The sequence below is a fragment of the Bubalus bubalis genome, chromosome X (genome assembly GCF_019923935.1).
Source record: "Bubalus bubalis isolate 160015118507 breed Murrah chromosome X, NDDB_SH_1, whole genome shotgun sequence".
Classification (NCBI taxonomy): Eukaryota; Metazoa; Chordata; class Mammalia; order Artiodactyla; family Bovidae; genus Bubalus; species Bubalus bubalis.
In genome coordinates, this window is record NC_059181.1 from 15,130,578 (window position 1) to 15,156,134 (window position 25,557).

The following is a 25,557-nucleotide window of genomic DNA, read 5'->3' on the forward strand; positions in this document are numbered from 1 at the left end:
GTCCCTAGGACTGCAAGGAGATCCAACCAGTCCATTCTAAAGGAGATCAGCCCTGGGATTTCTTTGGAAGGAATGATGCTAAAGCTGAAACTCCACCTCATTTGGTCACCTCATGCAAAGAGTTGACTCATTGGAAAAGACTCTGATGCTGGGAGGGATTGGGGGCAGGAGGAGAAGGGGACGACAGAGGATGAGATGGCTGGATGGCATCACTGACTCGATGGACGTGAGTGTGAGTGAACTCCAGGAGTTGGTGATGGATAGGGAGGCCTGGCGTGCTGCGATTCATGGGGTCGCAAAGAGTCGGACACGACTGAGCGACTGATCTGATCTGATAGAAACCATATCTGATTTATTTTTTTAAATCTTCACAAGACCTAGAGTATTGCCCTATATATAGCAGTAACATCATAAATACTTTAAGAATTTTCTGTTTATAAGGAATTAACAGCGTCTGCTTATGTATATCAATTTTCTATGGCAAACATTATCCCACCCAATTTCTCATTTACTCATCAAGACAGCTTCCTGACACAGAAAAAGTAGGTCTCATTATCTACATTTTACACCATGAGAAATTGAGGCACAAAGAGACTTATGCCTATGGTCAGAGCTAGTAAAGAGAGTTGCAAAACTGGGTCATAAACCCAGATCTTCTGATGTCTGACTCTGAGCTACCTTATTCTGCCTCTCTGTGCTTACCTGCTTTCCTCTAAATTGACCTAAGATGGTGATGGAACCCAAAATAACACTTGTCGTTGTATTGTTTTTCAGTCACTCAGTCGTGTTCAACTCTTTGCAATCCTATGGACTATGCCCGCCAGGCTCCTGTGTCCATGGGATTTACTCAGGCAAGAATACCGGAGTAGGTTGCCATTTCCTTCTCCAGAGGGTCTTCCCAACCCAGGGATCGAACCCACTTCTTCTGCATTGGCAGGTAGATTCTTTACCACTGAGCCACCAGGGAAGCCCATATATCTACTGAGTAAATTAATAATCATGTCTCAGGTAACTCATGTTCATTTTTAACAGAATTGCAACTATTTTTATAAAAGAAAGTGAAGTCACTCAGTCGTGTCTGACTCTTTGCGACCCCATGGACTGTAGCCTACCAGGCTCCTCCATCCATGGGATTTTCCAGGCACGAGTACTGGAGTGGGTTGCCATTTCCTTCTCCAGAGTATCTTCCTGACCCAGGGATCGGACCCAGGTTTCCCGCATTGTAAGCAAGACGCTTTACCTTCTGAGCCACCAGGGAAATCCATGTATCTACTGAGTAAATTGATAATCATGTCTCAGGTAACTCATGTTCATTTTTAATAGAATTGCAACTATTTTATGAAAGCTAGTCATTTAAAGTATTTTTATGCTTCTAAATAAAAAAATGTATTTAAAAATTAAATTTAGAGAACTCTCTGGCAGTCCAGTGGTTAGGAGTCTTTGCTCTCACTGCTGAGGGCCCAGGTTCAATCCCTAGTTGGGGAACTAAGATCCCACAAGCCACAGTCCCCACCCTGCTAAAATTAATAAATAATAATAATAATTTAAAACTTAATATATACAAAACTTTACAGAAAATAATTCCCCCCCTCAATTTTTTTCCCCCCAAAACTTCAGAAGACAGAGGAAATGTACATTTCCCACGCTGGTCACACTGCCTCTCCCTGCTCTGTTTGTCTTCCTTACAAAGGCAGTTTCTCTTTTCCATTCCATATCTTAAAGCTATTGACTTCAAAATAGCACCTATCAGATTTAGCCATAAGCAAGAATCATATGCCCCACTGGTATGTTCAGTCTTCACAGGCCAAGTTTATCTAATTCAAATCCATTATCTGTTCAGCAACACCTCCTTACTATTCAGTATTGATTGTTTACACATCCAATATGAAACACTGGAAGAAAAGCAGAGTGGCGAGAATACAGGACATTTGTTTTATGTCTTCCTGTAAAAACCGTCTGACTTTACTCTGAATATATTAAACACTAGACTTATGAATTTTTAAATAGTATTTGTAATGTCTTTGCACTTATATTAGATAACTGCATTGTTTTTGATACACAAATAGGATTCTTTAAAGAAATACCCCCTTCTCTGAAATGGGTCACATTCTTTATAGTTATAAAGTGCCTACTTATTTCTGCCCAGTAAGAAAAAATGGATTCCTTTTGAGCCTGTTTGAGGTGTTAGATTCAGCTTAAATTATGCATGCAATTTAATGCAAATGAAAGGTTTCAATATAAGAAGGTGGTTCTCTGAGCTGGAGGCTATCCTATTGGCAAAATATATACCATCAAGTATATATTCAACTCTCTGTGGACAACCAATAAATGTTTGTAGACTAAAAAAAAAATCAACACTTTTTTTTTTAAAAAAAGCAAAAATTAATATTTTTAAAACTACTGTAATAAGGGCTATTAGAATGTCTATAAACTGAGGAACATGTGTCTAATACAGATGTGACCTCCTTTCTTGGTTCATCACCGTAAAGACTACTGGGCTAGCTGGGGACTCCAAGATTTTAATTCTTATTACACAGAGTTATTCTGTTGTCTTTTTGTCATTTGCTTTTGTACCCTATCTTTGGGTATTTGTTTATTTTTACTCTGCCTTCTGAGAATGACTTCAAGCAGCCTACAAAGGCACATATATATTTGAGATTAAAATGTGTTTTGAAAAGATGAAGCATCTCTCACCCTGTGTGACATGCTACACTACATGAACCAAAAAGACTAGAAGCGTATTGTAAAGTCAAGTGGGCTCACCAAAGCCTCTGTCCCCGGAGTTCTGATGTCAGCAGTGACAGATAATGGAGCCAGATTCCCTGCAATTGAATCCTGGTTCTGAACTCGGTTCTGCACTGCCATGCCATGTGATTTTAGCCAAGTGTCCTCTCCACTCGAGGCCTCAGTTTCCTCAGGCTGAAGTAAGGGATACTAAAATAACATCCACCTTAATTTAAACAAGGTGTTGGAACAGTACCTGGCACAAAGAAAACCTCACCATGCCTTCAAGAAGGAGTATTAGTACTAATCATAGTCATGTTTCAGCATCGGCCTGGCAAACAGTGATTCAAAAGTAATCTCTCTTAGTCAGGATAAACCACGTGAGTTGTTTTTGTTTTGATGCCATCTCCAGTTACTGTCTCCTTCTCAGTATATTTCTCCTTCCTCTTGTCAATGGTGAGTATCCTCACCATCCTAGTGCTCTTCAGGGGGAGGGTCCCATACTGTGGCCACTGACAGGCCAAGCTTTACCCTTGGAAGACTGTCACCAATCTCTACTCAGAATTTAAGAGTATCATAGATTTTAGGTATACCCTTAAGGGCATATTTCTATCATGTAAAGGACGATATAGAAAATGGAGCAGCTTTTAACCTTGATAAAAGCCTTCTCTTGGCATGATGAGTAACAGTGTGCTGCAAATCTGCCACTACTTCTGTCTCCTGACTCCAAACACACTGGTTAACCAGTGGGCTCCAAAGGAGAGAAGGCAGCATTGTGTGAATGAAGGAGCTGAAGGAAGGCACAGACGGCATTCTAGACTACAGCACTGTCAGAGAAAAGCACTGGGAAGGCACATACAAGGGCATTCTGGGTTTGGGAAATTCTGGCGGGGACCTTGTCTGAAAGGCTCTAACATGATCACAACTGCCTCTTGGGGAAGCAATGAGAAGGCGTGGAAAAAAAGGAGATGCCAATTGTCCTGGATATCTATTGCTGCATAAAGGACGACTTCAAAATTCAGTAGTTTAAAACAATGACAATCGTTTATTTTGCTCCTGAATCTGTAAGGTGAGCAGGACTCAGCAGGAAGGATCGTCTCTGAAGCACATAGTGGCAGCTGGGAAGTTCTACTGAAGCTGGGGAATCCAACTCCAACACAACTTATTCACATGGCTGAACTTGGCGTCAGTAGTAATCCGGGCACAGTCCTCTGCATGTGAGCTTTTCCACAGAGATGTTTAGGCTTCCTCAATGCATGGAGGCTGGGTTCCAAGAATGAGTGTTCCAAAAGACATGAAATAGAGATTTCATGTCTTTTAAGGTTCAGGCCCAGAAACTGGCACAGCAACATGCCACTGTAGCCTACCAGTTAAACCATCATCAAGCTTACTCAGGTGCAAGCAGAGAGGATGCAGAATCATGCTCCAGTGAGAGGTGTGTCAAATAGTTTGTGGCCACCTTAACTTGCCACACTCAATGGTCTGAAGTAGACTAAGACTGACATAGCCTCTCTCTCTGCTCCTTCTCCATCACCTCAGCAAAGGAGAGGAGCTGCAGTTGGCCACCTCATAATGATGTAGCCCTTCCTCTAGCCTCAAGATCACAGAAACCCTTCAGTCTTTGAGTTGGCATGTATTAGAATCCCTTCCTTTTGGGGGTACTGATACCTCTTTGCAAAAATCTACTTCTTGCTGCCCTAAAATTGGTCTTTGTCTCACTAAGTCAGATTAAACTGTAAAAGCAAAATGTTACAGCTATGGGGATGGAGGGAGAGATGCAATTACATGTACAGTGTTCCCCTCAGGGGATCTTGGGCCTTATTGGCCACCAAGTGACTTTGAATTTTTGATATGTTTCAAAATGATGACATTCTCAACTATATATTTACAGATAGAACTTAATTACAGATAAGACTTGCTTTTTTGATGGCTTTTCTGGTAGTAAAACTATCCACATGATATTTATTTAGTCCAAGGCAATGGAAACATGTTAAAAGTCCTTGTAAGAAACCCTGAATTTAAAGATATCAGAGAAATCTTGTTTTCAGTTATTTCTGCTTCAATATAGATTGTATCTATTAAATGCTTCTGTTATTAAGTGAAAAAGTGTATATACCTAAGCCCAAGGGCTATTTTGCTAAGAGCCAATTTCCATTATGAGATTTTATAATGGGCTTAAAGAGCAAATGTTCAATATATGATAAAATTAGTTTTTTAAATCCTAGGTTTGATGGGTTCAGAAAATCAAAAGAGTCAGAGGATTCTCAAATAAAGCTAAAAGATAAAGTTGATTTATATGTAGGGACCAAGAGTGGTGACTCCTGCGAGAAGTCTGGAAGAGAGGCAAGGGGGTTCATTGTACCAAGGCTATTTCTTCTAAAAGACTGAAAATTTTCTTATAAAGCTCAGGTTCTTAAATTTCACCCAAAGGGAAAAAGGAAGCATGAGAGAGTTTAATGACTAATGATTTCTTCTCTAAAAATAAATCCCACTTTTAAATGTGGCAGCCTGGGAGGAGACAGACTTGCTCCCACAAGCATGGAGGTAGGAGGCTTGAGTAATAGGGTCACAAGCCACCCTTTCCCCACTCGGCACCAGCCACAGAGTTTTCTGTCACACTTCTGGGAACCTTCTCAAGTCAGAGTTGCTTCAGGATGGGCACAGTGAAGCCATCATTTCCAGGCCTAAAGGCATATCAATTCTTCTCTCGGCAGAGCTCAGAAGGATGACATAATGCATTTAGTGAAGGCTCACATGTCTCTTAAAAGATGATTCATCAGGATAAAAACTAGGACAATAAAATTCTACAGAATGGCTCTGCATCTCTAGGTACTTTGGGATTAAACTAAACATGAGAAATAAAAGAGACTCTGTCTAGACTGGAAATATATATATATATATATATATATATATATATATATATATATAATGGTAAAATAAAAAGAAGCAAGCAAATGATTAGCTTGTCACAAGTTCTTTGTGCTGGGGAGTCTCAATAATGGTCAAGCTGAAGTTAAAATATAAACTGTCAACCCAAGATGGTGCGTCCATGATTTAGGCCATTGCTACTCAAAGTGTGGTCCATGAGACCAGCAGCATTAGCATCACCCGACATGTTAGAAATGCAAATTCTGAGGCTCCATCCCAGACATACAGACCCAGAATCTGTGGCAATGGGGGCCAGCAATCTGTGTTTTACTAGCCCTCCAGATGATTCTTAAGCACGCTAGTGTGCAACAAGCCCCAACTCAGATTGCGGAGAGAGGAAAAATGACAAAATAGACATTTGGTTGACTTAGGCTTAACTCTCAAGAATGCATAACAAAAATGAGGCATAATTCATGTGTTATTTAGGTACTTGGGAAATTGCCTAAAGTTTGATAGGATTTGAGCAAATGCTAATAGATGAAACTTGACAAGTTCACAAATCATTTACTAAAATCACTCATCCCCAAATTACTAAAGATGTACTCCACACTTCAGAAAAGAGTGATGTTAAGTTATGTATGGGGTTTAAGGATCTAAATAATACAAGGAAGAAGTCAGGCAGAGTGCTGGGGCCAGCAGAACATGGTCTTGCCCCTTGGACAGAGGAACACTTGGGCCCAGTACAAAGGTCAAGAGGCTAGGCTGGGCTGGACAGAACATGTTCCCCTGGCAGGGAGAGGCAGCATGGCCAGGGAGTCCACATGGATATAAGGGGGCAGGTGCAGATCACAGACAGCAAGCAGAAACACAATCAGAAGCTTGAAATCTAACCTATTCCAATTTGGTTAAATTTCTAAGTGGTTCAACACCAAGGTGATAAACAATATAAGGGTTTGGGGGTCAGAATCCAAGCCTGCCTTGGGGAGATAGGGGAAGGAGAGACATGACATATTCATGACTGGAACCTCAGATAAGTTAATTCTGTTAGGAACCTATGTGCCTGAAACACCCACACTCAGACCTTTGTCTGCAACCTGACATCAGGTGTAGTTTTTAATAATTGTACATTTTATGTTAATGATGTATGTTTGTGTGATGATGGGTAGATAAAATAGGCACAGTGAGAGGAACCAGTGAAAGGAACCAGGTGACAAATGGGGAAGGGGATCAATAGTTCCTCAGTGGATTCTCAATATGTATTTGTCGAACTGAATGAAATGGATGAGAATACACATACCAAGTTCTAAGTAACCTGTGATAGAATCACTTCCCTTAGTCCAGTGACTGTCTCTGTTAATCTTATCTTATCCCTATTTTACAGATTAAGAAATCAAGGTTGACACAAGGTAAAGCAAATCAGTCCTTTCAGATCTCAGGCCCTCTTCCACTGTCTTGGGCTACAACAGGTAGGAGAAAGTCAACGGGTAACCCAGCTCAATGCTGTTGCTGCTCCTGGGCCATCGCAGATTGGGTTTTTGAGTTTGAGTTCCTGGAATAGGTGGGGGTGGGGGGTTTGATAAGAGTAACTTAAAGTCAAAGTAGCTTCTAGAACAGTTAGTAGACACCTACTCAGTTCCTGCTTATTTTACTATAACTCTACACAACCCAGTAGTATCTTAGGGCCTGGGTCTTTGGGAAAGAAGTTCCAATCTCCACCTTCTCTGTTAGTGGGACTACTGAAATATATGATCACCACGGCAACTTTAGTAGATAGATATTATGTCAGTGTGTCTTTATGTTCCAAATCCCACCTCCTTAGGCTTGAGAAACTCATGCACAAAGGACTCAGTCTTGCATTCTCAATGTCTAATACTATAAAATACACAGTACTTTCTTAGTAATGGTTTGTTGAATGAATGAATGAATCTAGACCTAACCCCACAGGGGATTCCTTCTCTAGTTTCCAAGGGACTGTTCTCACTCATTTATTGAGCATCTACTGTGTACAATGCACAATTCCAGGAAGTGGGGGATACAACAATGAACACCAACAAAGGCTCTCAGTTATCAGCTCTACTGCATTCAGACTAAGGTTTTAAAAACTGGGAATGAGGTAGAGAGGAATAAGAATGTACTAAGGCTACTTTTGACTTGTAACACTGCTTAATTTAACTTGGCTTTTCTGTTATATACTTGCTTTAAATGAGTCCATCACATTGTCATGTGATTAGATGGACAATTCTATGAGAAACACTACTGAGTTTCTCAGAATTGCTGACTTGATACACAACCAAAGCCACCTGCCTATGAACAAACCTAAGAAGATAACAGATTCCCATACCAACATGAGCATAAGCATGCAGGCTATTAATTCTGTGTATCACTCATGCTGCATAAAGGGGAGTGAGGGGCCCACAAACTCACTGGAGATCCAGAAAGTTAATTAAAACACATTCTTCATTGTAATAAGTGCTCTACAAATGCACTGAGAAGGAAGTCCAATGCTCTGAGGCTGCATTTTGCATCTTCCTTTCTAGTAATAAGAACAGGTCTCTGAGGAGCCACTGAATCCTGAGTTTAACATGGAATTTGTATGTCAATGGATGTTCCACAGGCCCCTGGAAAGAGTGACAGCTACAAATACTACTATTTACTCCCTAATTCTGGTTATACACAGACATTACATGCATGGCACGCTCCAGATCACATTTTCTGAAAGCCCAGGTGTTTGTTCTAGTCTGCCAAGGATGGCAAGTCAATCTTCATTCAAAACCAATCAGTTCAGTCACTCAGTCATAACCGACTATTTGAGACCCCAAAGACTGCAGCACGCCAGGCTTCCAGGTCCATCACCAACTCCAGAAGCCTACTCCAACTCACATCCATCGAGTCAGTGATGCCATCCAACCATTTCATCCTCTGTCGTCCCCTTCTCCTCTTGCCTTCAATCTTTCTCAGCATCGGAGTCTTTTCAAATGAGTCAGTTCTTCGCATCAGGTGGCCAAAGTATTGGAGTTTCAGCTTCAGCATCAGTCCCTCCAGTGAATATTCAGGACTGATTTCCTTTCAGATGGACTGGTTGGATATCCTTGCAGTCCAAGGGACTCTCAAGAGTTTTCTCCAACACCACAGTTCAAAAGCATCCATTCTTCGGCAATCAGCTTTCTTTATAGTGCAACTCTCACATCCATACATGACTACTGGAAAAACCATAGCTTTGACTAGACAGACCTTTGTTGGCAAAGTAATGTCTCTGCTTTTCAATATGCTGTCTAGGTTGGTCATAACTTTCCTTCCAAGGAGTAAGCATCTTTTAATTTCATGGCTGCAATCACCATCTGCAGTGATTTTGGAGCCCAGAAAAATAAAGTTAGCCACTGATTCCACTGTTTCCCCATCTATTTGCCATGAAGTGATGGGACCAGATGCCATGATCTTCGTTTTCTGAATGTTGAGCTTTAAGCCAACTTTTTCACTCTCCTTTTTCACTTTCATCAAGAGGCTCTTTAGTTCTTCTTCCCTTTCTGCCATAAGGGTGGTGTCATCTGCATATCTGAGGTTATTGATATTTCTCCCGGCAGTCTTGATTCCAGCTTGTGCTTCCTCCAGCCCAGCATTTCTCACAATGTACTCTGCATATCAGTTAAATAAGCAGGGTGACAATATACAGCCTTGATGTACTCCTTTTGCTATCTGGAACTAGTCTGTTGTTCCATGTCCAGTTGTAACTATTGCTTCTTGACCTGCATACAGGTTTCTCAAGAGGCAGGTCAGGTGGTCTGGTATTCCCATCTCTTTCAGAATTTTCCACAGTTTTTTGTGATCCACACAGTCAAAGGCTTTGGCATAGTCAATAAAGCAGAAACAGATGTTTTTTTGGAACTCTTTTGCTTTTTTGATAATCCATTGGATGTTAGCAATTTGATCTCTGGTTCCTCTGCCTTTTCTAAATCCAGCTTGAATATCTGGAAGTTCATGGTTCATGTATTGCTAAAGCCTGGCTTGGATAATTTTAAGCACTACTTTACTAGCGTGTGAGATGAGTGCAATTGTGCAGTAGTTTGAGCATTCTTTGGCATTGTCTTTTTTTGAGATTGGAATGAAAATGGACCTTTTCCAGTCCTGTGGCCACTGCTGAGTTTTCCAAATTTGCTGGCATATTGACTGCAACACTTTCACAGCATCATCTTTCAGGATTTGAAATAGCTCAACTGGAATTCCATCACTTCCACTAGCTTTGTTCCTCGTGATGCTTCCTAAGGCCCCCTTGACTTCACATTCCAGGATGTCTGGCTCTAGGTGAGTGATCACTCCATCGTGATTATCTGGGTCATGAAGATCTTTTTTGTACAGTTCTTCTGTGTATTCTTGCCACCTCTTCTTACGGTATCACTGCTCTCCTGTCCACACTTATGAAGTACGTGAGAAATAGATGGTCATTTATATAGTCTCTTATTTCTCCAGGTTGCCTTCTTTCTTTATGCAAACTATCTATCACCTATCACCTTCCTAAATTTTCAAATATGCTTCTGTATGACTGTCAAGGAAATCATCAGAAAAGACAACTGACTGAGACTCCTGCATTTTCAGCTCAGTACAATATCATGTGGTCTATCTCAGATTAATATAAGGAATAATACACTGGATATGGCTGTCTCTCAGACTGTATTATAGCAGTTGTCACAACCCACTTTAACTAAAGAGAATGCTTGCTCCCTGAGTGTAGCTGCTGTATCAGGGAGCCCCGTGCATGTGGAGTGAACTCTTAGGGTGGGAGGCATGCCTGAAGTCATTCTTCTTCTGTTCTATAAAGGCAAGCAGTGCATATACCATTTATTACATAACCCATCAGTAGAGTCCAGAATAGCACCTGATCTTCGAGTATACTTGCATTCCTGCAGCTAAATGTATGAATATTCACATGGGGCAAGAGAAACAAAAACTATAAAGAGGTTCATATCAGTCTTTAAAATGCATCCAATGAGTTACAAATTGAATAAAGGTAAAAAGTAGGATTTACAGAACCATTCATTCGACAAATTTTCCTGAAGCTAGGGGTTCGAGAAGCAATAGACACAATTTCCTAGGGAAGGAACTCACATATGTGAAAAGAATGATAACTCAGCATGACAACAGAGCTAGCCAGAGGGTACTAAGGGTGCAGAGAGAGAAAAGATTTCTAATGCAGTTTGGGAAAACTTTCCAGAAGAAGGCAATGCCCAATCTCAGTCTTGAAAAGTGGGAATGTAACCTGAAGAAGGGAAGAGATGGACGAATGTTCTGGGCAAGGAAAATGTACTCCAAGGCAGCTACTGTGGTCAGGAATGACTGAAAAAAGGACACTCAGAAGCTGAACTTGGCATCATGCTTGACAATTTGGCTACAAGTAAACCAACTGTTTTTGGTTTGTTATGATGTTGAACTTTTCTTCTGTTAAACAGTATTGTATATTTAGGTCAAGTTGCCTTTTATTAACCTCAGATACACAGATGACACAACCCTTATGGCAGAAAATGAAGAAGAACTAAAGAGCCTTTTGATGAAAGAGGAGAGTGAAAAATCTGGCTTAAAACTCAACATTCAAAAAACTAAGATCATGGCATCCGGTCCCATCACTTCATGGCAAATAGATGGGGAAACAATGAAAACAGTGACAGACCTTATTTTCTTGGGCTCCAAAATCACTGCAGATGCTGACTGCAGCCATGAAATTAAAAGACGCTTGCTCCTTGAAAGAAAAAGCTATGACCAACCTAGACATCATATTAAAAATCAGAGACATTACTTTGCCAACAAAGGTCCATCTAGTCAAGTCTATGGTTTTTCCAGTGGTCATGTACAGATGTGAGAGTTGGACCAAAAAAAAAGCTGAGCACCGAAGAATGGATGCTTTTGAACTGTGGTGTTGGAGAAGACTCTTGAGAGTCCCTTGGACTGGAAGGAGATCTCACCAGTCCATCCTAAAGGAAATCAGTCCTGAATATTCATTGGAGGGACTGATGCTGAAGCTGAAACTCCAATACTTTGGCCACCTGATGTGAAGAACTGACTCATTGGAAAAGACCCTGATGCTGGGAAAGATTGTAGGCAGGAGGAAAAGGAGACAACAGAGGATAAGATGGTTGGATGGCATCACTGACTCGATGAACATGAGTTTGAGTAAGCTCTGGGGGTTGGTGATGGACAGGGAAGCCTAGCATGCTGCAGTCCATGGGGTTGCAAAGAGTCAGACATGACCGAGCAACTGAACTGAATTGAACTGCCTTTTATTAGGCTCTTACTGGACCTTATCTTTATTTCTCCTGTAATTCTAACCAATGTTCTGGGCATATTTTAAAATAAGAATTGAAATCCAAATATACTTTATTGGTTTTTTTGACACCTTATCTCCATGTAACTCAAAATCTTCACAGATATTTTCACAGCTCTACTCTATGCCAAACTAATTGGAGAAAAATAATCCGAACTTGTATCAAAACCTACAGAAAAGATTTCATGTGGTTGGAGCGGAGGGAGGGCAGAGCAGAGATGGTAAAAGAACTGAAGTAGGTAAGATAAAAAGTAAAGTGGGTTTTTAAAACTATCATTGGAACATACGATTTGGCATAATTCAAAAGTAATAAATCTGAGGAGGCATATAATTTTATCACTTCAAGCTTAACTCTCAAACATGGACCTTTTAAATGCCAGTAAAAGTTAAGATCTTTTTCTCAAAAAGTAGAGCATTCAAAGCACAGAACATCTTTTCAGGATGTGCTCTGAGTGTTGACAAGGAAAGGCTCATCTTTACCACTTTCTGAATATCACTGATGGGCTCCAAAGACAGACATAGCCATCAGCGGCGTGCACAGATGCTCATAACCATTTGAAGAAGAGGTTTTTAGTTGGTGGGGCTGGTGTGCTCCATTTGCTAATTGCTTCCTCTGTAATCTCCCATTCAGACTCGCGTTCTGCCTTTCTAGTCTCCAATGTGATCAGCAGCGGGGGGCACAGATCCAGTCCCCATGAGACTGTTACACGTGCACACGGCACTCTGCCTGTGCAAACTCATTTTGTCAGTGGTAAATTTCAGTGACTTCCGTAACGTGCCCCATCAGATTTCAAACAGGCTTAATGACCTCTTGAGGCTGCAATACACCCAGTACTATTTGTCTTCATGTACATTCTTTTGTCGGGGGCTAAAATAAAACATTTATTCAACTTGAAAGTTTTCTGATCTACTTGTTAGTATTTCTATGTTCATTTATGGCGTTGGGCCATTTCCGCTTCTCTTTCTTCCTTGAGTGTCTTTAGAACACTTACCATATAAGCCAAACTTCAGTTTTGGTCTGGCATAGCTAGTGATGTCTTAATTACTTTTGGATTGAGTAGCAGGCCACGGACAAATACGGCACCTCTCAAGGGAACCTTGAGGACAAGGGTAGAGGTAGGCTATGGGCACCCTGGATAAAGTGATGTGCTAGGTGGGATAGTTCCACAGATGACCATCTTCCAAGGCCTCCCCAAGAAGCAGCAGGCAAAGCGCTTTCTCCATGAGATCCTTATACACCAGCAGTCAGATAGTCAACTGTTATTTACTGTATGTCACACAGACAGATGAAATTACACAGACTCATAGCCCATCTAGATAGGGACCCTGAGCCATCCCTACATTAAAAAACCAAAGCAGATTTCTCTTTTTTATTAAAAAAAGAAAAAGACATCTTCCCAGACAAATGGAAAAGCACTAGTCAACTAGTTCTTTTAAGTGACTGTGCAGCTGTTCCCCATGCAAGCTGTTTGGAAAGACAAGATGTTTCCTAAAGCAGCATTCAAAGTTTGCATAACTTTTCATGAATCCTAAGAAATTTTGGAGGTAGGATATGTCAAGCTGACAAAACAATCATTTCTCCTCTGAGCATGAGCAATCACATTTCCTATGATATAGATACAATGTATGGATTTACCACAAAAAGGCTTTAAATTTTAAAGGTGCCCTTTTATGGCAGAACTTTAAAAAACAGGATTTTGGATGACACTTAGGCAGAAAAGACTATATTATCATAGTCAAGATTTCAGTACAAGGTTAATACACATGGTCACCAAATTGGACTTGCCATCCCAGACCTCTCATCTTTGATCCAGCCCCAGACTCCGAGCTATGGAGAGCCACCTGGATGTCTTGCTTTCACCTCAAATCTGAAAAGGCCCAAAGGGAAAACTCTTCACTTTCTTATCGTTCATTCACCCATACAAAAACAGCAATACAAACAAAGAAAATGTGTGGTTCTGCTTCCCTAGTTTCCAATTCCTTCTAAAGATCCCACCATTACCATAGCCTCATTCAGTCAACATGTGCAGGGGGGATCTAGATGGATAAGCCACATGGCCAGCCTCTAGAGCACAGCATTAAAATGTGTCATAATTTTTGTGACAAAATTATGCATAAAGTATCAGGGAATGAAGATCAGCAGCATCCATCACAGCCTTTCAAGGAGGTCAGAAGATCCTTTGAGAGAAGACAGCACTTAGGTCAAGACTCTAAGGACTGAAAGGAGAGGAGGGCATTCCTGACAGAAAGGAACAGGTATGAAAAGGAAGCATAAAATTTCATGGTTAATTGCAAATAAGTCAGTGGAATCATGGGCTTCCCAGGTCACACTAGTGGTAAAGAACCCGCCTGTCAATGCAGGCAGATGTAAGAGATGCGGGTTCAACCCCTGGGTCGGAGAGATCCCCTGGAGAAGGGAATGGCAATCCATTCCAGTATTCTTGCCTGGAGAATTCCACGGACAGAGGAGCCTGGCGGGCTATGGTCCATGGGGTTGCAAAGAGTCAGACATGACTGAAGTGACTTAGCACACACGCACAGTGGAATTAGAAGGCGAGACAGATGTAGGAACCTAGCAGAACAAGGACAGAAACATGAGCAGACCATGAAGAACTCTATCTACTAATAAGTTTGACCTTTACACCAGTAGGGAATCACTCGAATGACTTGTCCAGATCCATTTAAACAAATTATACCAGTTTTGAAAGTTTGGATTATTGCTCAGAAAATATTTGCTGAACCTCCCTTCTACTTGGAGTATATACGTCCCTGCCCCATTGACTTGGTTTTTGTCATGTATCTTACTTTCAACAAAGGGATACAACTCTAACAGAAGCTTGAAGTACACTTTGCCCTATGATGGCCATGTGAAGAGCATGCTCTAGGAAGCCTCTGTCCCTTCAGCCTGGGCCATGAGACCCACGTTGTAGACATGAAGCCTGGAATTCAAAGCCTGGTCTGTGGACTCCGAAACATGGAACCAAGCCCCACCAAGTTGCAGCCTGAAAAAGAGTCACATTAGCCAATTCAAAGACTTACGAGCAAGAAAAAGAAATGTTTTTTAGTAGTTGGTGGTGTAGTTGCTGTGTCTGACTCTTTGTGACCCCATAGACTATAGCCCACCAGACTCCTCTGTCCATGGGATTTCCCAGACAAGAATACTGGAGTGGGTTGCCATTTCCTTCTCCAGGAGATCTTCTCGACCCAGGGATCGAACCTGCATCTCTTGCTTGGCAGGCGGACCCTTTCCAACTGAGCCACCTCGGAAGCCCCAAATGCTTTTAGTTCAGTTCAGTTCAGTCACTCAGTCATGTCCGACTCTTTGCGACCCCACGAATCACAGCATGCCAGGTCTCCCTGTCCATCACCAACTCCCAGAGTTCACCCAGACTCATGTCCATCGAGTCAGTGATGCCATCCAGCCATCTCATCCTCTGTCGTCCCCTTCTCCTCTTGCCCCCAATCCCTCCCAGCATCAGAGTCTTTTCCAATGAGTCAACTCTTCGCATGAGGTGGCCGAAGTACTGGAGTTTCAGCTTCAGCATCATTCTCTCCAAAGAAATCCCAGGGCTGATCTCCTTCAGAATGGACTGGCTGGATCTCCTTGCAGTCCAAGGGACTCTCAAGTGTCTTCTCCAACACCACAGTTCAAAAGCATCAATTCTTTGGCGCTCAGCTTTCTTCACAGTCCAACTTACAGACCACTAAATTTGCGAATGTTACACAGCATTACTGCAGCAATAGATAGCACATGCCTGTTGGAAAATATGACAAATTTTACCTTGTATTTAACCTACTCCTTCCAAATCCAAAATATCAAGGTGATATTCTTACAGTCCCTCGTTAGAATTGTATTACTGGAACAGCATCCGAATCAATATTTCTGAGTCTGGTTTTGCTCGGTTCCCATGCATCCTGAAGCCTAGTCTAGACTACTTTTCTTAAACACCACCTTCATATCATATCTCATGTCAAAATCTGCAAGACTTCCCATTACATAGCCTTACAGCTTCAAATGCAGATGTTTCCAAACACTACCAAGTAGTTTAATCAGTTCACTGTTTGTACCCCAAAGTAATCTTTTATGCCATATCTTTGTTCAGGCAGAACTTCTCCCCCTCAGCCTCATTTAGAATATTCACTATTTCTTTTCAACTCATCTACAAAGCTTCATTTTATGCCACCTTTCTTCCATGTAGTAATCACCCTTCCCAGACTTCTTAAGAGTTGCAAGGACTATACGTTTCTATAACATTTTTAGTCTACATTCCAGGAGACTTTGTCAAGCAGTGACTTTATATATATATATGTGTATCTTACTTTCCCAAGTACCTTGAAATCTCCTAGAAAGCCAGAACTACATAAAATTTTACTACATTTTCTTGTCCCCCTGCCAAACTCTTTGCAGAATGGCTGGACACAATAGGCAATGGAAATTTGTTTGATACCCTAAAATAAGTTTTCACTTGATCAATACACAGTGATTAAGCCCCTCCTCATGTACCAGGCATTATGATATGTGATGGCTGAGAAAAGATAAACAAGCCATCACCTATGGCCTCAAAAGCTTTACAATTTACAGCAACAACAAATATATACAAAAGGAAGCATCACTGTTTCCCTCTGAAGGAATCTTGTTTCATTTGTTGTATATATTTTAACTGTTTATACCTATTGCCAGACTAAAAGGATGAAAGAGGAGCATGACAGATGCACTTGCTGAAGTCACAGTCATGTCTTACCCAGAGAATTTTCCTAACCTAATTGCCACCACTTTGGGAACATGATTGTCAATCCCTACTTATTTTCTCACAAAGGCAGTGAGGAGGAGCCAAAAGTTCATCTGGGAGGGAATCTTCTGCTAAAGCACACTATTTATAGTCTTCCAGTTTACCAAACAAGTCTCCCCTCTCCCACCCTTCATCTGACAAAGATGTAGCAACTTCCCTAATTTATCAAAGAGTCAGTGTATCACATTACAGAATCAATGAACTAATTAATGGAATTGTATTTTCTAGGTATACACTCTGCTTTTTTTTCTTTTTATAAATGGAGATTCAGTACCTAAATAACTGCATCTTTATACCTGGTACATTTGGGGTAAAATTTAAAGTCCTGTTATTGATTATGAACTAGAACTCAGTAACAGAAGTTTAAAGTAAAATTGCCAAAAGATTCTGAAAAATAGTCTTGATGCATTTACCAAAGATGAAATTTAACTGAGGACCACTTCCAGCCTTCAGTATGTCAGCCACATTAAAAAAAAAAAACTTTTCATTGAAGTACAGTTGATTTACAGTATTGTGTTAGTTTCAGGTGTATAGAAAAATAAATCACTTATACATATACACATATCTACTCTTTTTTTAAGATTATTTTCCCATGGGCCATTACAGAGTATTGAGTAGAGTTCCTTGTTCTTATCAGTTATCTATTTTATTTATAGCAGTGTATATATGTCAATCCCAATCTCCCAATTCATCCCTCCCCACCTTATCCCCTGGTAACCAAAAGTTTGTTTTCTACATCTGTGATTCTGCTTCTGTTTTGTTAACTCACTTCATTTATACCCTTTTTTAGACTCCACATATAAGTGATATCATATGATATTTGTCTTTCTCTGACTTAATTTCACTTGATATGACAATCTCTAGGTCCATCCATGTTGCTGCAAGTGGTGTTATTTTGTTCCTTTTTATGGCTGAGTAATATTTCACTGTATATATGTACTACATCTTCTTTATTCATTTCTCTGTTTATGGACATTTAGGTTACTTCTATGTCCTGGCTATTGTAAATTGTTGCCAACCACATTTTAGCAAACATTACGAGTTGCAATGTTGGACATTTCAGATGCAATTTGATACTAATTATGAGAGTGGATATTTAACCACATAAGTCAAAAATTTTACCTACATATTTATTAGTCCAAGACCATGAAGGTCCCTGGCTATGACAGATGCCAAATCAGAAAAGGAGATAACATCACCATTGGGTAAAAGCCTTCTAATGACCAAGAAGGATAACTACATTAATTTGTGGTGACACAGTGAGATTTTAATAAAGTACTAAGTTTCTCTTTTTTTATTTTTTTTATTGAAGGATAATTGCTTTACAGAATTTTGCTGTTTTCTGTCAAACTTCAACATGAATAAGCCATAGGTATACATATATCCTCTCCCTTTTGAAACTCCCTCCCATCTCCTGCCCCATCCCACCCCTCTTGGTTGATACACAGCCCCCATTTGAGTTCCTGAGCCATACAGCAAATTCCCGTTGGCTATCTATTTTACATATGGTAATGTAAGTTTCCATGTTACTCTTTCCATACATCGCACCCTCTCCTCCCCTCTCCCCATGTCCATACGTCTATTCTCTATGTCTGTTTCTCCATTGTTGACCTGTAAAAAAATTCTTCAGTACCATTTTTCTAGATTCCGTATATATGCATTAGAATACAGAATTTATCTTTCTCTTTCTGACTCACCTCACTCTGTATAATAGGTTCTAGGTTCATCCACCTCATTAGAACTGACTCAAATGTGCTCCTTTTTATGGCTGAGTAATATTCCATTGTGCATGTGTACCACAGCTTCTTTATCCATTCATCTGTTGATGGACATCTAGGTTGCTTCCATGTTCTAGCTATTGTAAATAGTGCTGCAGTGAACAATGTGTCTCTTTCAATTTTGGTTTCCTCAGGGTATACCCTAGGAAATGCCTAGGGTATGCCTAGGAGTAGGATTGCTGGGTTATATGGTGGTTTTATTCCAAGTTTTTTAAGGAATCTCCATACCGTCTTCCATAGTGGCTGTATCAATTTACATTCCCACCAACAGTACAAGACTGTTCCCTTTTCTCCACACCATCTCCAGCATTTATGGTTTGTAGACTTTTTGATGAGGGCCATTCTGACTGATGTGAAGTGATATCTCATTGTAGCTTTGATTTGCATTTCTCTAATAATGAGCAACGTTGAGCATCTTCTCATGTATTTGTTAGCCATCTGTGTGTCTTCTTTGGAGAAAAACGTCTGTTTGGGTCTTTTTCCCATTTTCTGATTGGGTTGTTTGTTTTTCTGGTATTGAATTGAATAAGCTGTTTGTATATTTTGGAAATTAATCCTTTGTCAGTTGTTTCCTTTGCTATTATTTTCTCCCATTCTTGGGGTTGTCTTTTCACCTTGCTTATAGTTTCCTTTGCTGTGCAAAATCTTTTATGTTTAATCAGGTCCCACTTGTTTACTTTGTTCTTATTTCCATTACTCTAGGAGGTGGGTCATAGAGGATTTTGCTTTGATTTATGTCACTGAGAGTTCTGCCTATGTTCTCCTCTAAGAGTTATATAAAATATACAGAACACTTCATGAATTTGTGTGTCATCCTTGGGCAGGGGCCATGCTAATCTTCTCTGTATTGTTCCAATTTTAGTATATGTGCCTCCAAAGTGAGCACTACGTTTCTCTTAGTACTTCAAATAACTGCATGTTTAAAGATCTAACTGCTGAAAGAGCATACAAGAATTCATTGTCTTCAGTTCTCAATCTTTCCATTTGAAGGAGCATTTTCCAAGAAAAGTAGACTATTTGGTGGGAAAGAAACCTGAAATGTTTAAGACAACTCTATTTACAGCTCCCTGGCAACTAAAATGGGAAACTTAAGAAAATAAAGATAGCAGGACCCAGACAAGAGTGGGAAAGATTGGGATGACAAAATTAAATTTCTCTGGGACTTCTTCCAGTCTGATCTGTGACTTAAAAAAAATGTGTTACAGTATGCCACTGCAAAGAAACAGATGTCAGAAAACCCAAATTTGAGCAGAAGTGGTGCTTCAGAGTACCACACTATAGTGTGACATTCTTGATGATCATCTTTGATCTTCAGTTACTTTTGAAAGACTCTTCTAAACTCTTAATTAAACCCAACCTTCTTTGTAAAGAACTATAATTTAGCAGTGAGAAACTTTTCAGAACAAAGACAAAATACATAATCTTGGGGGGAATAAAAGGTCCAAAGACCACATGTTCAAGCTGTTCTGAGCAAAAAGGGAGAGCTGTTGCAAGTATTTTGGAGTGTTAAGTGGAAAAGGGACTGGGAAAAAAGGATTTTTTAAAAGTGATACCAGTATTTCAAATTATTCTGGGCTGACTTCAGAGCCGACATATGGCATTAAAAATGCAAGAATGAAAAGAAAGAACACAGACAGAAAACTGGAATGAAGGACTAAGCATAGAGCTTCCTACAAAATTGATGTCTTCTAGAAGTCCATGGGGTCGCTAAGAGTCAGGCATGACTGAGTGACTTCACTTTCACTTTTCACTTTCATGCATTGGAGGAAGAAATGGCAACCCACTCCAGTGTTCTTGTCTGCAGAATCCCAGGGATGGCAGAGCCTGGTGGGCTGCTGTCTATGGGGTCGCACAGAGTCAGACACGACTGAAGTGACTTAGCAGCAGCAGCAGCAGCAGAAGTCTATGACCTAAATGTAAACTTTAGGTTGCTTGAGTTATGGGATGAATATTGCCCATTATCACTCATTCTCTGGAGAAGTAGCAAGCATAGAAATCTCATTTTATAGGAATTATCTTTTAGATTTAATCTAAACACACACACACACTGAACACAGTTTGCCATTTGTGTCTCTGTGAATTTAAGAATGCTCCTTGAAGACAAGGAAACAAAGCAACAGAGTTGAGTCTTACAGACTCCACAGCCCCTTTTAGCAGCTTCTCCTGGCAGCTTCTCCCTCATCTGAAAGACCTCTCCCACTCTCAAACATGCTATTCAAACAGTATTGTTAAACTTGCTCTATCCTGCTATCTTCTCATCATAAGAGCAAACCATCTGTGGGTTCTCACTGTATTTAGTAACTCAACACCTTACATCTCCGAAGACTATCAACCTTTAAAAGAGAATAAAAAGTCAATGCTAGATTCAAAGGAATGAGCTCCACAAATAGTAGGGGAGGAACTGGGGTGAAAAATAACCTTCCTCTGACCCTCAAGCCCCCTTATGTGATGAAACTCTCCTTTCCCGTATGTATATCCCAGGCTCTTCCAACCCTGGCACCAGTGATATTTGGAGATGAAGAACTCTTTGTCACAGAAGACTGCTGTGCACCGTAGGATGTTTCGCAGCATTTGTGGCCAATAGCATCCCTTTACTCAGTTTTGAAAATCAAAAATCCCCAGATATCGTCAAATGTCTCCTGGGGGACGAAATCATCCAGCCAAGAAGCGCTGGTCTATGTGAAGACAGGCTTTACTTGCAAATACCAGTCATCTTAGAATTCAGTGCCTCAGATTGTGGTTTTTATCCCTGTGCAGTTGCTGTTAGTACATATATTACTCTTTAGAAAACAAAAAACAACACAGGAAACCTTTTCATCACAAAATAATTAGCAGAACTGGACTCCAGTCAAGAGCTTTTGTTCTTATCTCATTGAAGAAAAATTTACACATGAAAATATTCTCAAACAAGGACTCAATACATTGTCACATTCCTTGCCTTCAGACTTGTTTACAAATACCTATTTGAAAAGATATTAAAGGGCAAACAACTATATTCCTTCAGACTCACTGTGGCTTTTGAAATTACTGCATCACAAAAACAGATGGAATGAAAAAATAACTTTTAAGAACATATGAAGAGGCAGAGCTTTGTTTTTGCAAAAATGCTAATATTAGATCCCTGACTTGTACAATACATGTTTCTGGCTCAAGTTAGACATACTGGTCTATAGAATACGTTGATTTTTAAGTGAATGCTATTTTTGCTCAAGTTTTTTATGGTAGTACTACCCATCCCCATTCCTGATGGTTTCCTGAGTTCAGTAGGACTCAACTGGGAGCAATTTTGTCTCCCTCCCCCAGGGTGAGGGATCTGTCAATGTTTGAAGATATTTTCGGTTATCACAACTTAGAGGTGGCAGAAGAGGGAATATAGCTGACATATAGTAGGTGGAGACCAGGGATGCTGCTAAACATCCTATAATGCATGGGACAGCCCCCGATTATTCAGCCCCGAAAGTCAGTAGTACCAAAGCTGAGAAATCCCAGTCTAGACACGTAATTAGAACTCCCGGACACAGCCCCTGATTTGGTTACAACCTATGGGAAAGAGATGGTACCCACATCTTCTCCATTTGCTTAATCACCATGCTGCCTAGGATAGGGATACAGCTACTGGAGGTACCCCATTTATCTATTACTTGAAAAATCCAATTTTTTGGAAAGAGAAGACAAAGAAATAACTTCATTCTTCTTGATTAACGCATTCTTGGTAAACTAAAAAAATTAAAGTCTTGTTGGAATAAAATCCTATCTTTTAAATGGATGAATTGCAACATTTGCAAAAAACAAGGACTATTTTGGAACCTGGTATCTGTTGGTTATACATTTGAACCTCCAGGGGGCGCTTAAACCCTCTACCCGCTGAGAGGCAATAATGCTGAAGGGCCTCCCCAGGGCAAAAGGAGGCCGCATGCTAGAGGGTGGGGACAAACAGTGAGCAGTAAACAGAATTCAAGTGGGGGCAGGGTAAGGAAAAAGAGAGAGAGCTCAAGTGAGGCTAGAATCTTTCTCCCTCTTGAAGTATATCTCTTCACCATGAATTTATTTTCTCTGCATCTCTTTTTAGGAATTCCAGCTAAAATTTTTGAATGAGAGCTCTGATCTCACTTAATTCTTTTTGAAGGTTTATGTAATTCTATCACATTGTTCCAAATTCTCTAAAGGCAGTGAAACTCAACAGAGGACAATCAAAATATTAAGGTACAAAACACAGGTGGTGGTGAAATATCCCATCAAAAGCAGGCATCTCCTTGGGACTCTGGGTAAGCCACACTAGATCCCTGTCCTGAGAGACTAAACACGTGGCAACAGCAATAACATGTTGGTTTTTGTAATAATCCTTGAAAGTATATAAATAAACCAAATATCTGCAAATAGAAATCTTGGGAGCTCTTCTTATGAGTAAGAATTTAAAGCACCAATCTTCTCCTGGGCTTGGAGACTTTTAGAACAAAAAGTTTTAAGTGGAACTGGAAAACAGTTATATATTACAGATGCACCCATATTGCTCATGTAATATTTATAAGCCTCAGAATGATCATTCTGATTATTCCCAGCTGATTTTAACAACGGATTTTTTTTCCCTCTCTTAATTAGGTGCCTGCGTGCAAACAAAAGCCTATTATAGCACTCAAAAAGAACACACTGAATAAAATTAGAGCAGATCTATCTTCTAAATCATTGGATAGTAGTCTAGATATAAAAATAAAATGGTTCCCTGTGATCTGGATGTGAGTGCACTTGTAAGAAAGCTTCAATGATTTCAATTGTCACCCTTTGTAATCTGGGCAAGCAAACCCCAAATCAACTCTAAGTTAGTATTAATATAATGTACCTCAGTTGAGATGCACGCCTTATTGGTGTCAAAGGTATGGTTGCCTCCTTCTCTGTTTAGAGTAGCAATTTGAAAATGTTCTCAGGTGAATAACGGGTAAATGACTAAAATGTAAAGGAAATAATTTTTCCTACTGTTCAAAGCACAGAAGTATTTCAGATTGAAGAGGATGTAAGAAGGATGGATGTTTTAGAAGCAGTCACTATATGTAAGCTTGACTCTGATATCTATTCAACTGCAATTAGTGTCTAAATTTAAGTCCCTGTCTGTGGTCGGAAGAGAGGTACAAAGTTAAGAATTCTGCTGCAGTATGCACCTACCTGGCCTTTTATTGAGGCATCTTATCATTTATGTTTCAAGAAAAAGATAAAATAGATTCAAAGACATGGGATCCACACAGGTTAACAATAAAAAGGCTTGTTTTATATGATAATTACTTGATGTAATCATACTTTGTGTTTATGCTTGAAACATTGGGCCTTATTTTGTTTTCTTTTTTTTTATTTTTATTTTTTAACTTTACAATAGTGTATTGCTTTTGAAATGCTGTTAAGGATTACATTCTGTGACACAAGGACTTCCCTGGTGGCTCAGACAGTAAAGCATCTGTCTCCAATGTGAGAGACCTGGGTTTGATCCCTGGGTTGGGAAGATTCCCTGGAAAAGTAAATGGCAACCCACTCCAGTATTCTTGCCTTGAAAATCCCATGGAGGAGGAGCTTGGTGCAGGCTACTATCCATGGGGTTGCAAAGAGTCAGGCACCACTGAGCGACTTCACTTTCACTTTCTTTCCTTCTGTGACACAAAGACCCTAACGTGACCCTGAAAGGTTGTTGCTGAACCATGCAAAGATCCTGGGATCCTTGGCCTCCTGAGGAGAAGAATTCAATCCGGGGACAGAGACTAGGCTTGACTGCTCAGAACTTTTGTGTAATAAAGTTTTATTAAAGTATAAAGGAGATAGAGAAAGCTTCTGACATAGACACCAGAAGGGGGCAGAAAGAGTACCAGCTTGCTAGTGTTAACAATGGAGTTACATACTCTTCAATGAATCCAAAGAATGTCTGGAGGTTGTAAAGACCTCACCGGACATACTCCCATAATTTACATTTTAAGATAACAGAATTAGCCAGAAGGTTTAATCCAGAGACTGTCCTCATGCAGGATACATTATTATATAATCCTTGTAAAGACCAGACCTATTCCAATAATTTAAAAATAATACATTTATTTCTGCTTTATTGACTATGCCAAAGCCTTTGACTGTGTGGATCACAAAAAACTGTGGAAAATTTTGAAAGAGATGGGAATATCAGACCACCTGACCTGCCTCTTGAGAAACCTATATGCAGGTCAGGGAGCAACAGTTAGAATTGGACATGGAACAACAGACTGGTTCCAAATAGGAAAAGGAGTACATCAAGGCTGTATATTGTCACCCTGCTTATTTAACTTATATGCAGAGTACATCATGAGAAACACTGGGCTGGAAGAAGCACAAGCTGGAATCAAGATTGCTGGGAGAAATATCAATAACCTCAGATATGCAGATGACACCACCGTTATAGCAGAAAGTGAAGAGGAACTAAAAGCCTCTTGATGAAAGTGAAAGTGGAGAGTGAAAAAGTTGGCTTAAAGCTCAACATTCAAAAAACAAATTTCATGGCATCCAGTCCCATCACTTCATGGGAAATAGATGGGGAAACAGTGGAAACAGTGTCAGACTTTATTTTTCTGGGCTCCAAAATCACTGCAGATGGTGACTGCAGCCATGAAATTAAAAGACGCTTACTCCTTGGAAGGAAAGTTATGACCAACCTAGATAGCATATTCAAAAGCAGAGACATTACTTTGCCAACAAAGGTTGGTCTAGTTAAGGCTATGGTTTTTCCAGTGGTCACGTATGGATGTGAGAGTTGGACTGTGAAGAAAGCTGAGTGCTGAAGAATTGATGCTTTTGAACTGTGATGTTGGAGAAGACTCTTGAGAGTCCCTTGGACTGCAAGGAGATCCAACCAGTCCATTCTGAAGGAGATCAGCCCTGGGTGTTCATTGGAAGGACTGATGTTGAAGCTGAAACTCCAATACTTTGGCCACCTCATGTGAAGAGTTGACTCATTGGAAAAGACTCTGATGCTGGGAGGGATTGGGGGCAGGAGGAGAAGGGGACGACAGAGGATGAGATGGCTGGATGGCATTACTGACTCGATGGACATGAGTCTGAGTGAACTCCGGGAGTTGGTGATGGA

At 40.3% G+C, this 25,557-nt stretch overlaps 1 protein-coding gene and 1 non-coding gene across 2 annotated transcripts in view; both read right to left on the reverse strand.

Annotated features, from left to right (window-relative positions):
- FRMPD4 (FERM and PDZ domain containing 4) overlaps positions 1 to 25,557 on the reverse strand; it is an 847,051-nt gene that overhangs the window by 663,598 nt on the left and 157,896 nt on the right. The window lies entirely within an intron of this gene.
- Positions 19,250 to 19,356, reverse strand: LOC112582445. The gene has a single exon (XR_003106975.1). It is a non-coding gene; the product is annotated as a U6 spliceosomal RNA (small nuclear RNA).